Raw genomic sequence first — 14940 nt, forward strand, 5'->3', positions numbered from 1 at the left:
CAGAGATTATGGCATTCATCTGTTTCATCCAGGACTCGAAAAGCAAAACCCTGAACCTCAGACTCTTCCAGCATGTTTGATTCAGCCAAACAAGGGAAGATGCTGCGGGTGCTTTGTATGCTATGGAAGTGCTACGATGCCATCGTCTGTCCAGGAAAAGAAAGGAACACCCATCCATGTGGTAAAGCTATCAGAAACTGGAGCATTGGGAATAAAGGAATTATTTCCATGAGACAAGCCGCCCGCCATTGGCTCATAATAAGCTGGAAGACCAATGACTGCTTCTCAGAGACTCCCAAAGGCCCAATGTCCTGGCTGCAGATTTGCGGCTGAGTCAGCACGGTGCACAGCAGAAAGGTGGGGGAGGGTGGCCAGTGCCGCCCTGCCAGGCTCTGTCTGTATTACCTGGAGCAGCACGGACCCTTCAGTCTCCATTCTCTCTTCAGGAAAGAGGCCTCCTCATAGATGGACACATCAAGGCTCAGGTAATCTCGGGAAGCTTATTTACTCACATGGTCCTGGCCTATCAGGCTCTCTGGAGGCCCTTCTTCCTTGGCTGTCAACTATCTTTAAATTGATATGTAATAGTTGTACATATTTATGCAGTACATGTAATATTTTGATACATGCATGCAATACATAATGATTAAGTCAGGGTAATTGGGATATCCGAGACCTCAAACATGTATCATTTCTTTGTGTCGGGAACATTCCAAATCTTCTCTTCTGGCTATTTTGAAATATGCAATATACCATTGTTAACTATAGTCACCCTACTGTGCTATTGAACCCTAGAACATATTCCTTCTATCTAACTGTATGTTTGTATTCATTAACTAACCGCTTCAATCCCTTCTCCCCTCTACCTTTCCCAGCCCCTGATAACTATCATTCTACTCTCTCCTCCATGAGGTCAACTTTTTCTAGCTTGCACATATGAGTGATAACATGCTATATTTGTTTTTCTGTGCCTGGCTTATTTCAGTTAACATAATTACCTCCAGTTCCATCCACATTGCTGCAGACGACAGGATTTCATTCTTTTTGATGGCTGAATAGTACTCCATTGTGTATACATACCACATTTCCTTTTTTCAACCAACCATTGATGGACATGGGTTGATCCCATATCTTGGCTGTTGTGAACAGTGCTATAATGAATGTGGAAGTGCAGGCATCTCTTCAACGTACTGATTGCCTTTCATTTGGATATCTACCCAGCAGAGGGATTACTGAATCATATAGTAGTTCCCCTTTTAAGTTTCTGAGGAACCTCTTTACTGTTATCCACAGTGGGTGCACAAATGTTCATTCTATCAACAGTGCACAAACATTCCCCCTTCTTCATATCTTCATCAGCATCTATTATTTTTTTGCCTTTTGATAGTAGCCATTTTAACCGAGGTGAGATGATATCTTTGTGGTTTTGATTTGCATTTCCCTAATGATTAGTGATGTTGAGCATTTTTTCATATGCCTGTCGGCCATTTGTATGTCTTCTTTTGAGGAATGCCTTTTCAAGTCATTTGCTTTTTTTTTGCTTTTGAGACAGAGTCTTTGTTGCCCACGCTGGAGTGCAATGCCATGATCTTGGCTCACTGCAACCTCCACCTCCCAGGTTCAAGCAATTTTTCTGCCTCAGTCTCCCAAGTAGCTGGGACTACAGGTACATGCCACCACACCTGGCTAATTTTTGTGTTTTTAGCAGAGATAGGGTGTCACCATACTGGCCAGGCTGGTCTCGATCTCTTGACCTTGTGATTCACTTGCCTCGGCCTCCCAAAGTGCTGGGATTACAGGCATGAGCCACCGTGCCTGGCTCATTTGCTAATTTTAAAATCTGATTCTTCTTCTTTTTTTTTTTTTTTTTTGAGAAGGAATTTTGCTATTGTCACCAAGGCTGGAGTGCAATGGTGCGATCTCGACTCACTGCAACCTCCGCCTCCTGGGTTCAAGCAATTCTCTTGCCTCAGCCTCCCAAGTAGCTGGGGCTACAGGCTCGTGCCACGATGCCCAGCTAATTTTTGTATTTTTAGTAGAGACGGGGTTTCACCATGTTGACCAGGATGGTCTTGATCTCTTGACCTCGTGATCCACCCACCTCGGCCTCCCAAAGTGCTGGGATTATAGGCGTGAGCCACCGCGCCCGGCCTATTATTATTGTTGTTTCAGTTCCTCACATATTCTGGTGATTAACCCTTTATAGGTTGGGTAGTTTGCAAATGTTTTCTCCCATTCCGTGAGTTGTTGCTTCTCTCTCTTGACTGCTTCCTTTGCTGTGCAGAAGATTTGTAGCTTGCTATTATCCCATTTGTCTATTTTTGCTTTTGTTCCTATGCTTTTGAGATCTTACTCAAAAAATCTTTGCCCAGACCAAGTCTTCAAGAGCAAAATTTGCGTAATATCTGATTAGGGTCTGGGGACCATTCAGACCAAGTCCCCTGGGGCACCCGAACCAATAGGTGATCTAAACCTTCACCACAATTATGAGCCATCACATCAAGCAGCCCATTTCTTCCAAAATCAGCTGACTCTTTACAGAAATTGTGCATTTAAATGTGATGAAGTCACTTGCTTACTTCTCTTGCAGACACTGCAAATAATGGGGTGCTCCAGTTTCACTAAAATGCCTCAGACGAGCTTTCCAACCCACAACCCTTAAACACAAATGAATAATAGTAGCATGGACAATCAAGGGCAAGCTCAAGCTCCAAATGCCAAAACAGAGGACACGGGCCATAAGATTAACTTACCTCTTACTTGCAAGAAAGGGAAGGAAATGATAAAATCAAAGGCACATGTTTCCAAAACCGAAAGAAACAATACACACAAAATGTTAGCCAACGAGATGACGATTGTGTCAGTTACCCACAAGGTCAGGCTCGGGGAGGGTGTGGCTGGGAAGACACCAAAAATCAGAAGTTGTGGATTCCTCAGTCCACTCCTTCCAACACAGTGGAATACGGACTGGTCTGAGAATGTGAGGGCATTCAGGACACTAGGTTGTCATGTGATCAGGGTAGGGCCTTTCTTTTTTAGAAACTTGTTACTTAGAAAAATTTCAAACTTACAGAAAAACTACAGTAATTACTCCTATATATCCTTTATGTAGATTCACAAAATGTTCGCGTTTCGCCACGTAAGCTCTATCTCGCTCTCTCTCTGAACATATATAGTTTTATGTTATTTTATTTATTTTTTGCTGATCCTTTTCAGAGTTGTCGGTGTGATGATTCCCTGCATACTTCAGGATGCATCCTCCGTAAGTGAGGACACGCTGTTACAGAACACACTCACCCCCATTTTCCATTACTGCGTTAAAGATGACCACAAACCGAGCAGCTCAAGACAACATTTATGATCCCATAGTTTCCGTGGGATCATCCCATAGTCTGGGTTTGGCTTAGCTGGATTCTATGTACAGGGTTGCACAAGGCTGTAATCAAGGGTGGGTCCGGGTTATGGCCTCACCTGGGGAAAAATCCGCCTGTCTTGGCAGAGTTCAATCCTTGCAGCTGTAGGACTGAGAGCTTCAGCTCCTTGTGGGTTCTCTGCTGGAGGCTGCTTTCAGCTCCTAGAGGTCACTTTCAGGGCCTCCCATCACAGGCCTTCCACAGCCTGGAAGCTTGACTCTTCAAAACCAGCAACAGAGTAAGAGATTCCAGCAGGGAGGGGCTACAGTCTTACATAACACAATCATGTAACGATGTGCACATAACTGCAGACCTCTAGTCACTTTTGCTATACTCTATTAATTAGAAGAAAGTCACAGGTCTTTCCCACTCTCAAGGGAAGGGTGTCACACAAGTCAAGAACACCAAGTGGGCTAGGCGTGGTGGCCCATGCCTGTAACCTCAGCACTTTGGAAGGCCAAAGTGGGCGGATCACTTGAGGTGAGGAATCTGAGACCAGCCTGGTCAACATGGTGAAATCCCATCTCTACTAAAAATACAAAAATTAGCTGTGATGTTGGTGGGTGCCTATAATCCCAGCTACTTGGGAGGCTGAGGCAGGGAGATCACTTGAGCCCGGGAGGCGGAGTTTGCAGTGAGCCGAGATCATGCCTCTGCACTCCAGCCTGGGCGATGCAACAAGACTCCATCTCAAAAAAGAACACCAGGTGGTGGGATCATGAAGACCACCTTAAGTGTCTGTCTGCCAACATTATACAGTGACCAAAATTCATTCTCCTTCTTAATGTATCAGCACCTGATGTCAGCTTGTCCCGTTATTGGTGATATTAACTCTGATTATTTGGTGAAGATTTCTCATCTGTTAAATTTACCAGTTTTCCTTTTGTAATTATTGTCATAGCCTTCATCAAAATTTCACCCCACCATTTTAGCAAAATTGCTGATTCTTTGCCTAAATTAATTATTAGCATTATGGTTGCAAAATGCTGATAAAAAAAACTCCATCATTCTTTTTTAAACTCCATTGTTCAGCGTGTATTATTTGGCAATTGACTGTAAGAAAGAGCTTTCCCACCACTGTATATCCGAGGGTGTTTTCCTGTTCACTAGGTCATCAGGCTGGGCTGCAAGATAGAATATAACATGCATATGGCAGACGTCAAAAGGTAGGTAAGTATCACCCAGGGAAGACACCAGACATGATTTGAGGTCTCTGAGAACAGACAGCATGCACACCTGGCTCGAATGGCCCAGCCATGACTTGCAGCCAGGGAAGAGTCAGCGTGCACCCAAGATCTAGCCCCTTACATTGCGCTGGCCCCCATGGCCGGTGGGTCCACTCCACAGGGGATATAGGGGATGTAGGTCCACTCTTCATGGACCCCCAGATTCTCCCCATGTAAGGTCTGAAATACGAAAAGCTGGGGATGTGTCTGACGGCCATCAGCCTACACACTTAAGCAGAACACAGGCGCCCACATGGAATTGTAACAGGGAACGATATCCCTGCCCAGGTGATAAGCCCAGCAGAGGCTACGCAGGCTCTTTATCTTCCTGTAAGGAAATGTTCCAGGCCCAAGGCCCATCTTCCACAGCTGAGCAGATGCACAGACCACACGTGACTGCTTTTCCAGTAGTGGCTATGTATTTATGCAGGCATAGACTTGAGGAATTTTATTATTTTCATGGCTTAAAATATATTACGATCATGACTTGTTTAATCAAATTGTCCCATGTTTGGTCAGCGAGAGCCCTTTCAAGCTGGCGTCTGTCTCCTGAGTCCTTTGAACATGTCCCCAGCATTCTCTGAGAACTTCCTTACTTTTTGGCATTACAAGATGATACGGGTCAATCTTGTTCTTTCCTGCCCCAGTCCTGGAATCAGCCATTTCTCCAAGCAGCCCTGGTTTCTTTTATGGGAAAATGGCATGTAGAGACCAAGATCAGTGTGCATGAGAGAGTCACAAACAAACAAAGACGTGGGTGATAGAATTGGGAGAAGCCACTGCAGAGACATTGGAAGCCAGCTGCACTGCAGGTTCTTGAGGCTGAGAGTTAACTGTCAGCAAAGTTTCTCTTGAATGCCCCCAAGTGTTTAGAACCACACTAAACCCTTAATGGGTCCTCTTTAAATGCCTGGTCGATTGATTCATTTATTCATTGACTGTATTTATTGCTTGATAATAGAGCCAGTTAGTTTATTTGACGTATTTCCATGGACTATTGCAATAGGTGCAATAAAGTGCGTGAGTGACTTGGAGGTCATCCAGGCCACACCTCCATTTGGCTAATGAGGCCTCTTGGACCTCATCGGGGAAAATGTCATCTCCAGGTCACACACTTGGCCGACAGCAGAGCCAGGTCTGGATGTCAGCCCGCCCGGCTCGCTTCGGCACCTCTCATCAGTACAGCCTATAATGAGATGCCAAAAAGAATCCTCTCCTTTTAACAGCAGAAAAGGTTTTCTAAAGCCTCGTGGTGACTTGTCTACTGTGGCTGAGCACGGGAGCCATGCATTTCTGACCTAGCCCACCACAGCCAGAGTTCCTAGCCCGAGGCTCATGGGTTATTGCCAAAAGTCAAACTGGAGGTTGCCAGTCGGCAGGCCTTCAGTTAGCAGAGTCATCCTCAACCGTGGGCTCTCTGGAGTTCTGAACCCAACCAATCCACCAGGCTTTCTCCACTGCTGACCATCTGCAGGCCACTAAGTTGTAGAGGCTGCAGTGATTCTGGGAGTGGCAAGGTCCCCATTTCTGCCCTGAGGTTCTCTGTGTTTATTTCACTGTGAGAGTGAGCAATGTTACTCCTCATTCATTCAAAATAAATAAAATTGTTCTAAAAAGCTAGCATCGCAATCGTAGCTGTGGTTCACTGGCCTTAATCCATGCCTGATCCCTTGCATACTTCCTCTCTGGTCATCGCAACCACCATGCAAGGAAGCTATAATTATCTCCTCATTTTTCAGATGAAAAACCAGGGCCAAAAGAGACACAGTCTAGTCTAAAGTCACGGTGAGGCCGTGGAAGTGTGAGCCCGCAGCTGAACCCTGATCCCTGGACTCTGAGCAGGTACCTCCCCTCTGCAAGGATGAAAGAACATTTAAGGCCAACAGGCTGAGTGGAGGTGGCTGGACACTGATTCTTCTCTCCTCACTACTGGGGTTGGCCTGTGTTCCCAGGATCGTGGTGGCCCCTGGCTCTTTCTCTACCCCATCCCATCCCTGGGCTTCTCTCTCTTTCTCTCTGCCAGCCCCAGGCGGGCTCCTCAAGGCCCCAGGCTCCCTACTGACAGCAGCAGCTTCTGCACTGGCTTTCTGCTTCCCTAAAGGGACTTAGCTCTAGCTCTCAGTTTTTAAATCCCAGAAAATGTTCTGGCAGGTCCAGCCTATAAACATCCGTCGTTTGGCTGTAGCCACAACCAGAGATTTCCCCTTGTAGTCCTTGGCACTTTGCCTGGGGGCCACTGTGCAAGGGCGGGCCTTGGCGGTAGAGGTTTTCCTGGCCCCCTTGCTGGGAAACACTTATGGATGGAGACGAACAGTTGATCAGGGCTCAGACAAGTTTAACTTTCGCTGTGGGACGAGCATTCAAATAAAAAAATTTTAGTGATCTGATAGGGCTGATACTGGGGTTCCCAGTAGCCCTGAAGAGATTGCAGAGTTAGACCTAGACTCTAGTAGTGCTGGTCCTACCTGGTACTGACTGTGGGACCTCGGGCACATTACCTAACCATGGGAGGGGCAAAATACTGTGACCCCATCACCGTGACCCCATCACCGGCTGATCTATCCCAAAGCTAATAAAGCTTAAGGGTTTTGTTTTTGTGATTTTCCATCCTTTGTTTGCGAGGGCACCTCAAATGGTATAAACTGTGAAGACTTGGAGCTATTTCTACTCATTGTTGAGGGCTATTTACCTGTTTTAAGGGACAATCATTTTTTTTTCTCTCTAAGGAATAAGTGAAGTGGTGAATTTCATAGCTTTGTGACCACAGAACCCAAGGAGTAGACCCAGAATTCCCTGGAAGGGAAACGTCACTGTCACATCATAACCCTCCAGGCCTTGGTCCAAACTCCTCCCCTTTTCCCACCAGTCTGGGTCTCCTGTAGCCATGCAGGAGAAAGTGCCTGGAAATAGCCAAGTGCTGTTCAGATATCAGAGTAAATAAGTGCTGTTTTCAGGTCGTGTTTCTCTAGTGCAGCAGATCCCCACCTGGCTACATGCTGGAATAAGCGAGAGACTTCCAGAACCACAAATGCCTGGGTTGTACCCCAGAGAGATTCCATTAGAGTCACTGAGAGCAGGATGTGGGTCTTGGCACCTTGTTTGGGTTGCTCAGAGGATGCTCCTGTGCAGCTGAGGTTGAGAGCCGCTGCTCTAGAGAGCCGTCCTGGGCCTTCCAGATCATGTGCTTCTGCAATATTAATTCTGGAGTATTAATCTTCACTGCTCATTTGGTGCTTAGCATTGTCCCCTTGTCCTGTCATTTGTTATTTCTTCTTCACAGAATAGGTGGTGAGGACCCTGCTATTGCCCCAGCTGTGGGCATTTGTTTAATTCCACCTAAAACTGCGAACAGGAGGATTTATCTGACCGTTTACCATGCACTCAGGGATGTCAGTCCCGCTGGATAGGTGCTTCGGCCCCTCTTATGTGCTAGGAGCCTTCATCTCATCCAAGCCCCATAAAAACCTGCAAAGGAAAGAGTTTAGTGGCTCTATTTTACAGGTGAGGGAGGTGAGGCTCAGAGAGGTCAAGTAGCTTGCACAGGCCACAGGGCTACCCGGTGCGGGAGTTCTGTGTGCAAAACCTCGTGCCTGGGCCGGGAGTGGTGGCTCACGCCTGTAATCCAAGCACTTTGGAAGCGAAGGCAGGCGGATCACCTGAGGTCGGGAGTTCCTGACCAACATGGTGAAACCCTGTCTTTAAAAACAAACAAACAAACAAACAAACAAAAAACCTCATGCCTGTCTGCAGCACATGACCCTGGCTATGTCTTGTCGAAGCAAGGACTGACAGAGAGAAAGTGTGTTTGGGGGCAAAGCTGGAAGCCAGCTCAATAATTAAGAAACTATAAAGCTGGGATTTGAGCTTTTTGCTGCAGAATTTCCTGATATGATTCATGCTCATTTTGTGTGGCCAGGGTTAGCTCTAAATGATTAGGTCAACTATAAAATGTGGGCGCTTTCCTGAGTTCCTGCCGAAATAAATTAATAATACAATGACCTATAAATATTTAATAGCCGATTAGAGGTTTTTTTCTCTTTTTTGGATGGGTATCAACATCCTTGCATAATTGCACTTGAAAGTTGCAGATGATCTCTGACCCTTGTATTTTTCAATACAACCTATGTAAATTACCTCTTCAAAAAAATCTGTTTGGAGTAACAGGCCTGGCAGGAAACATGGATAGCAAAACCATTCAAACCTGGAGGTCACTTCACTATGAGAGGTGAGGACAGCCTGCTGGACCAAGAAGAGATGGCAGTGGGTGCTGATATTTCCGTAAATGACAGTTGCTTCTGTGAAAAATACAGCTCTCCTGTCATCCCAGCCCTCTTCCTTTATGCCCAGAAGACTGTAAACCAGATTCCACACTGACCTCAGATGACTCAGAACTTTTGCGGCCAGGCATGGTGGCTCATGCCTGTAATCCCAGCACTTTGGGAAGCCAAGGTAGATGGATTGCTTGAGGCCAGGAGTTCAAGACCAGCGTGGGCAACACGGTGAAACCCTGTCTCTACCAAAAATGCAAAAATTAGCCAGTCTCCTATCCCAGTCTCAAGAAAATAAATAAATCAAAATTTAAAGATAAAATTAAAATATTTTTTAAAAGGAACTGACCTGCCTTGTAGGTATGCAGGAATCAAAACCACAAGGTTTCCTTTCTAAGGCAGCAGCTCTCCCTTAGTGGTTGGGTGAATGGTCCTGGAGCTTGCTGAAAATGCAGGTCAGTGGGGCTGGCCAAGGAATCTGTCATATTAGTGAGCAGCCCAGAGTCCTTGGGGCTGTGAACACTTAGCATCACGCCTCAGTGGCCATCCAGTCCAACCTCCTCCTTTTTGTCTGATCCCCAATCCCATCTCTGCCATTGGGGTTCCTCTGGGCTCCCAGGATCAATACTGGAGAAGGAGGTAGTATTGGGAGGGTGAGAAGTTGGGCTGTGATGCCCAGTGAAGGCCGCAGACAACTACGCAGGAAGCTCTGGAACCGGGATGGTCCCTCAGAGGTGTCCATGCCGCTCTGCCCCAAGAGCTGCTCACAAGTGTTAGACACATTCACATTGAGAGCTGGGTCTCGGGTACCACTTGTGAAAGGTAAACCAGGTGTAGTGAACTGAGGTCTTCTTCAGGAATTGGTATTGAAAAAACCCACTCCCTGCTGCCAGGGCTTCAGACGGACCCTCTGGGGGATGCAGAACCCTTACTGTGGTCATATATCAGCCTCAGCACAAGATCTTGGCCAGCCTTTCTCTAAGTCCTTATATTGCAGGCTTTCCTAAGCAGAATAGTGTCCTCAAGGAATCCTCCAGTTATCATATCAGCAAGCCCAAATCTCCTTGCCGAGTTCAGCAGTTTGTCAGTTGATGAAGAAATTGAGGCCAGGGAAAAGAAGTTGCATGGCCAAGGTCACTTCACCTGCTTGTTCTTTTTCATGCCTTGGAAGTATGACTCTTTAAAGGTGTATGTTTAAAAGCATCCCCAGATGATGTCTCAATAAAAATACAACGACACACTTCCCTTTGTTTCCCAGAAAGGCTTTTCTCTAACTGGAATGTTTTAATAGAAACAGGCAGGAGCTCCAAGATCATAGAAAAACTAATCAGCAGGGATGGAGGTGATCCTTTGATCCCATCTGGTGTCCTCAGTGCCAGAGTCCTAACTAGGGTGGGGCACCCCAGGTTTTATGTCAGGGCTACACGATGCAGAAGGCGCAAAGATTCCAAATCTCATTGCTAATGCAACTGATTGAACAATGTGCCATTCCTGCCTCAGCAGCACCCCCAACTCAATACACACCTTACCAGACTCAATGCAGGCCTGCTCCTGGTACCCTAGTTAGCCAGAGGAGAAGGACAGAGGGGTGACCAAGGTCTCCTGTGATCCGGGGGTGCAGTTCATGTTTGCTCATGAAGGTTGAAGGTTCCTTTTATATCAAAGTGCCCTGCCTTGGAGACCCCATGCTTGTCCTGTTTTACCTTCCAAGGTCTCTGATTCTCAGAGAGAAGATCTAAGGCTGGCAGCCTCTTCCTTCCTGTCTTTTCCCATTCAACTCCACTGCACCCCACCTCCTGCATCAAAAACAGCCACTTGCTCTGCCACCACAGCCCTGTGTAGCAGAAAGATGTAAAATTCTGATTTTTTCAGCTTCAATATCAACTGAGCCCTTTGGTAGGGGATGACCTACATAGTGTTTAATATGGAAATATAAGAATGTTTATCTTAAAAAAAATTTCTAACCCACTTTCAGGCCACCAACACAGGTACTCTTGGGTAAAGCAGATTCCTGTTGACTCAGAACAGCACAAATGCTGATATCATTAGCATGTCTCCTAGGATTTAGAATAATTCAATCAAACCCCTTCTCTCTCCAGCAAGGGCCAGTTCTGAAACTCGCCTTAATTCATTTGTCAGAACTCGATTGCTGCATCAAGGGCTGAATTAAAACAACAAATTCTCAAACACAGGCTCATGGCATAGCAATTTACCCATCCTCTATAGGGTATGGTCTTTTGGGGCAAGAGATTAACTTAAGCAATCTAATGATGAATTTATAAAAGGACTGCTTGTCATTCTTCTCTTCAGTTTTCAGTTGATCTAAGAAATTCCTTGGAAATTATTTTTTAAATAAGTGTTGTCTCATATTAAAGGGTACCAGCTGTGATTTAAAAGCTCTGTCTGGGGAAAAGTAGACAAACTCCTTCCACATTAGTGTAGTTGAAAGAATCTGTGATTTGGAATCTAGAGACCTAGGCTTAGGTCCCAGCTCTACTGTTTTAACAGCAGGGTGGCCTTGGGTGATCATTATCTTTATGTTCTACTTTCTTTCCCTGAAAATGGGAATCACATTCGTGTTTACATCACTGAGCTACTTATAAAGACCAAATTAGATGATGCACATGTATTATCAACTAAAAAGCTTTATCCAAGGATAAGGGATATTCCTTTATTTTTGATTTACTATTAGAGGGGTCAAAGCCAACATTGAGAATCAAAAGCAGTTCCTTTTCATCACCTTTTGCTTCCTAGATTATCTTTAGGTCCTCAGAGGTACTCAACCTCTCTCCATTTTTATCCATGCATAGCATGAAATAGGTGTAACTTTATTTATACCAAAGTGTAAGTGTCTCTCATGAGGACATTTTCTTAGTTACAAGAAACAAAACTTTGATCTGACCTGCTAAAGTTCTTTGAATAAGGGATTAGGGGACTCACTTGAGGCCAGGGAGGCCTGTTGGATTCCCCAAATTCAATCAATAGGTAGCTGTCTGCTTGTGGATATTTAAGGACAACCCTGTGGTGTGGGGATGTGGTCTGAAAGGCACGGTTTTCCACAAGAACCCAGGGTAACTTGCATGGATCTGTGAACCTGCTGGGAGTAATCACATCACTACCTTTAATGGGACCACTTGTAGTTGTAATCTTGACCAGAGGCTCCTCCCCTTAAAGCAGATGGCCCTCCCACTGTGGGGGCCCCATACAATCTGCTGAAGGCCTGGACAGAACAAAAGGCTGAGTAAGAGAGAATTCTCACTTTTTTTTTGAGACAGTGTCTTGCTCTGTGGCACAGGCTACAGTGCAGTGGCATGATCTTGGTTCACTGCAACCTCCACCTCCTGGGTTCAAGTGATTCTCGTGCCTCAGCCTCCCAAGTAGCTGGGATTACAGGCAGGCACCACCGTGCCCAGCCAATATTTGTATTTGTCGTAGATACAGGGTTTCGCCATGTTGGCCAAGCTGGTCTTGAACTGCTGGCCTCAAGTGACCCGCATGCCTCAGCCTCCCAAAGTGCTGAGATTACAGGTGCGAGGCACCACGCCTAGTGAAGAATTCTCTCTTCTGCCTCACTGTCTTTGAGCCGGGATGTCTGGACTGAGACTCAAATTGGATCTATCCCATTAGCTTTCCTGGGTGTGGGCTTCTCCAGAACCACCCGAGTCAATTTTACATATGCATTTAAATATACACACCTATTGACTCTGTTTCTCTGCAGAACACTAACTAATACAACAATTCTTAATCATGGTTTATAATCCTTTTCACATGTTGGTGGATTCAGTTTGCTGGTATTTTGCAGAGAACGTTTTGCATCTGTATTCACAGGAGATACTGGTGAATCGCAGCTTTTTTTTCTTGCGATGTCTTTGTCTGACTTGAGGGTTATCCTGGCCTTATAGAATGAGTTGGGAAGTGTTCCCTCCTTTTCTTTCTTTTAGAAGAGTTTGTAAAGAATTGGCATTCATTTTTCTTTTTTTTTTTTTTTTTTTGGCTGAGCACAGGGGACTTTATTGATGGTACACGACAAGGTGGGGCTCCCTAGGCCCCTCCCTCTTCAAGGGGTCTGCATGGAAACTGTGAGGAGAGGCAATTCAGTGTGGTGGGGGACTCTGTGGCAGGGACTCCCCAGCAGTGAGGGCCTCTCTTCCTCTCATGCTCTCACTGGGGCTGGTAGTCCAGGGGTCTTACTCCTTGGAGGCCATGTGGGACATGAGGTCCACCACCCTGTTGCTGTAGCCAAATTCATTGTCATACCAGGAAATGAGCTTGACAAAGTGGTTGTTGAGGGCAATGCCAGCCCCAGCATCAAAGGTGGAAGAATGGGTGTCGCTGTTGAAGTCAGAGGACACCACCTGGTGCTCAGTGTATCCCAGGATGCCCTTGAGGGGGCCCTCCGACGCCTGCTTCACCACCTTCTTGATGTCATCATATTTGGCAGGTTTTTCCAGACGGCAGGTCAGGTCCACCACTGACACGTTGGCAGTGGGGACATGGAAGGCCATGCCAGTGAGCTTCCCGTTCAGCTTAGGGACGACCTTGCCCGCGGCCTTGGCAGCTCCAGTAGAGGCAGGGATGATGTTCTGGAGAGCCCCACGGCCATCACGCCAGTTTCCCGGAGGGTCCATCCACGGTTTTCTGGGTGGCAGTGATGGCGTGGACAGTGGTCATGAGTTCTTCCACGATACCAGAGTTGTCATGAATGACCTTGGCCAGGGGCGCTAAGCAGTTGGTGGTGCAGGAGGCATTGCTGACGATCTTGAGGCTGTTGTCATACTTCTCATGGTTCACGCCCATCACGAACATGGGGGCATCAGCAGAAGGGGCAGATATGATGACCCTTTTGGCTCCCCCCTGCAAGTGAGCCCCAGCCTTCTCCATGGTGGTGAAGACGCCAGTGGACTCCACCATGTACTCAGCGCCAGCATCGGCCCACTTGATTTTGGAGGGATCTCGCTCCTGGAAGATGGTGATGGGATTTCCATTGATAAAAGCTTCCCATTCTCAGCCTTGACAGTGCCCTGGAATTTGCCATGGGTGGAATCATACTGGAACATGTAGACCATGTAGTTGAGGTCGATGAAGGGATCATTGATGGTGACAATATACACTTTATCAGAGTTAAAAGCAGCCCTGGTGACCAGGCGCCCAACACGACCAAATCCGTTAACTCTGACCTTCACCTGCCCCATGGTGTCTCAGGGATGTGGCTGGCAATGGGAGACTAGATGTGGCTGTCTGACGAACAGGAGGAGCAGAGAGCGCATTCATTTTTCTTCAAATATTGGGTAGAATTCACCAGTAAGCTATTTGGACTTGGGTTTTTCTCAGTAGGTAACTTTTTGATTACAAACTCAATCTCTCTGCTTGTTATTAGTCTATTCAGATTTTTTCTATTTCTTCTTGATTTGGAAGCTCTTAAGAGAATAAAGTCACGTTTAAGAGTGAACACTGTTGGAGGTAAAAGTCAAAAACTCTACTGAGTTGATACTTGAGGCTGAGTCTTGGCCTTCTTCCAAGCAACTAGATTGTGGTTGGATCATCTAGAAACTTTTCTTGAGTGAGCTGAACTCCCTGAACAATTTGATCCAAAATATGAGCTTGTGAATGAGCAAAAGTGTGATGAAATTAAATTCCCATAATTTTGCAGCCTAACACAAAATGCAACAGGTGTTAATTCAGATGCCGGCAGTACTTCTATGAAGATGGAGATGGCTAGGTGATATTATGTGGCTTCTTGGAGATCGTCAGCTTTCAGGAAGCATTAAACAATGTCTTCATTTTCTACCACTTTCAGATAGTTCAGAGGCCTCTAGAGAAGTGTCATCAACAAAAGCACCATTGCACCAGAGCCTTCCAGAGTTGTCACCATGGCCCCAGTTCCTTGTGAGTTATTTTCCATTCCAGCCTGGCTGCAAAGAAAGCTGCCATTTGCTCGCCATCCCAATCTCTTTCTTTCTCTGTGAGGTATTTCGTAGTTATTGCTAATCACCACGAATGTACTGAGGGTGACAAGCTAATAAATGTGGGGAA

General features: G+C 46.1%; 1 long non-coding RNA gene and 1 pseudogene across 2 annotated transcripts; one reads left to right on the forward strand and one right to left on the reverse strand.

The window, feature by feature from the left end:
- Positions 1-249: 249 nt before the first annotated feature.
- Positions 250-4580, forward strand: LOC119468583. The gene is made up of 3 exons (XR_005197281.1): positions 250-485; positions 3217-3262; positions 4524-4580. It is a non-coding gene; the product is annotated as an uncharacterized LOC119468583 (long non-coding RNA).
- Positions 4581-12874: 8294 nt separating this feature from the next.
- Positions 12875-14114, reverse strand: LOC108291371 (annotated as a pseudogene). The gene has a single exon (XR_001819871.2). The product of XR_001819871.2 is annotated as a glyceraldehyde-3-phosphate dehydrogenase-like (transcript).
- Positions 14115-14940: the final 826 nt, after the last annotated feature.

This window comes from Cebus imitator, unplaced genomic scaffold (assembly GCF_001604975.1).
Source record: "Cebus imitator isolate Cc_AM_T3 unplaced genomic scaffold, Cebus_imitator-1.0 Scaffold450, whole genome shotgun sequence".
In the NCBI taxonomy this organism is placed as follows: Eukaryota; Metazoa; Chordata; class Mammalia; order Primates; family Cebidae; genus Cebus; species Cebus imitator.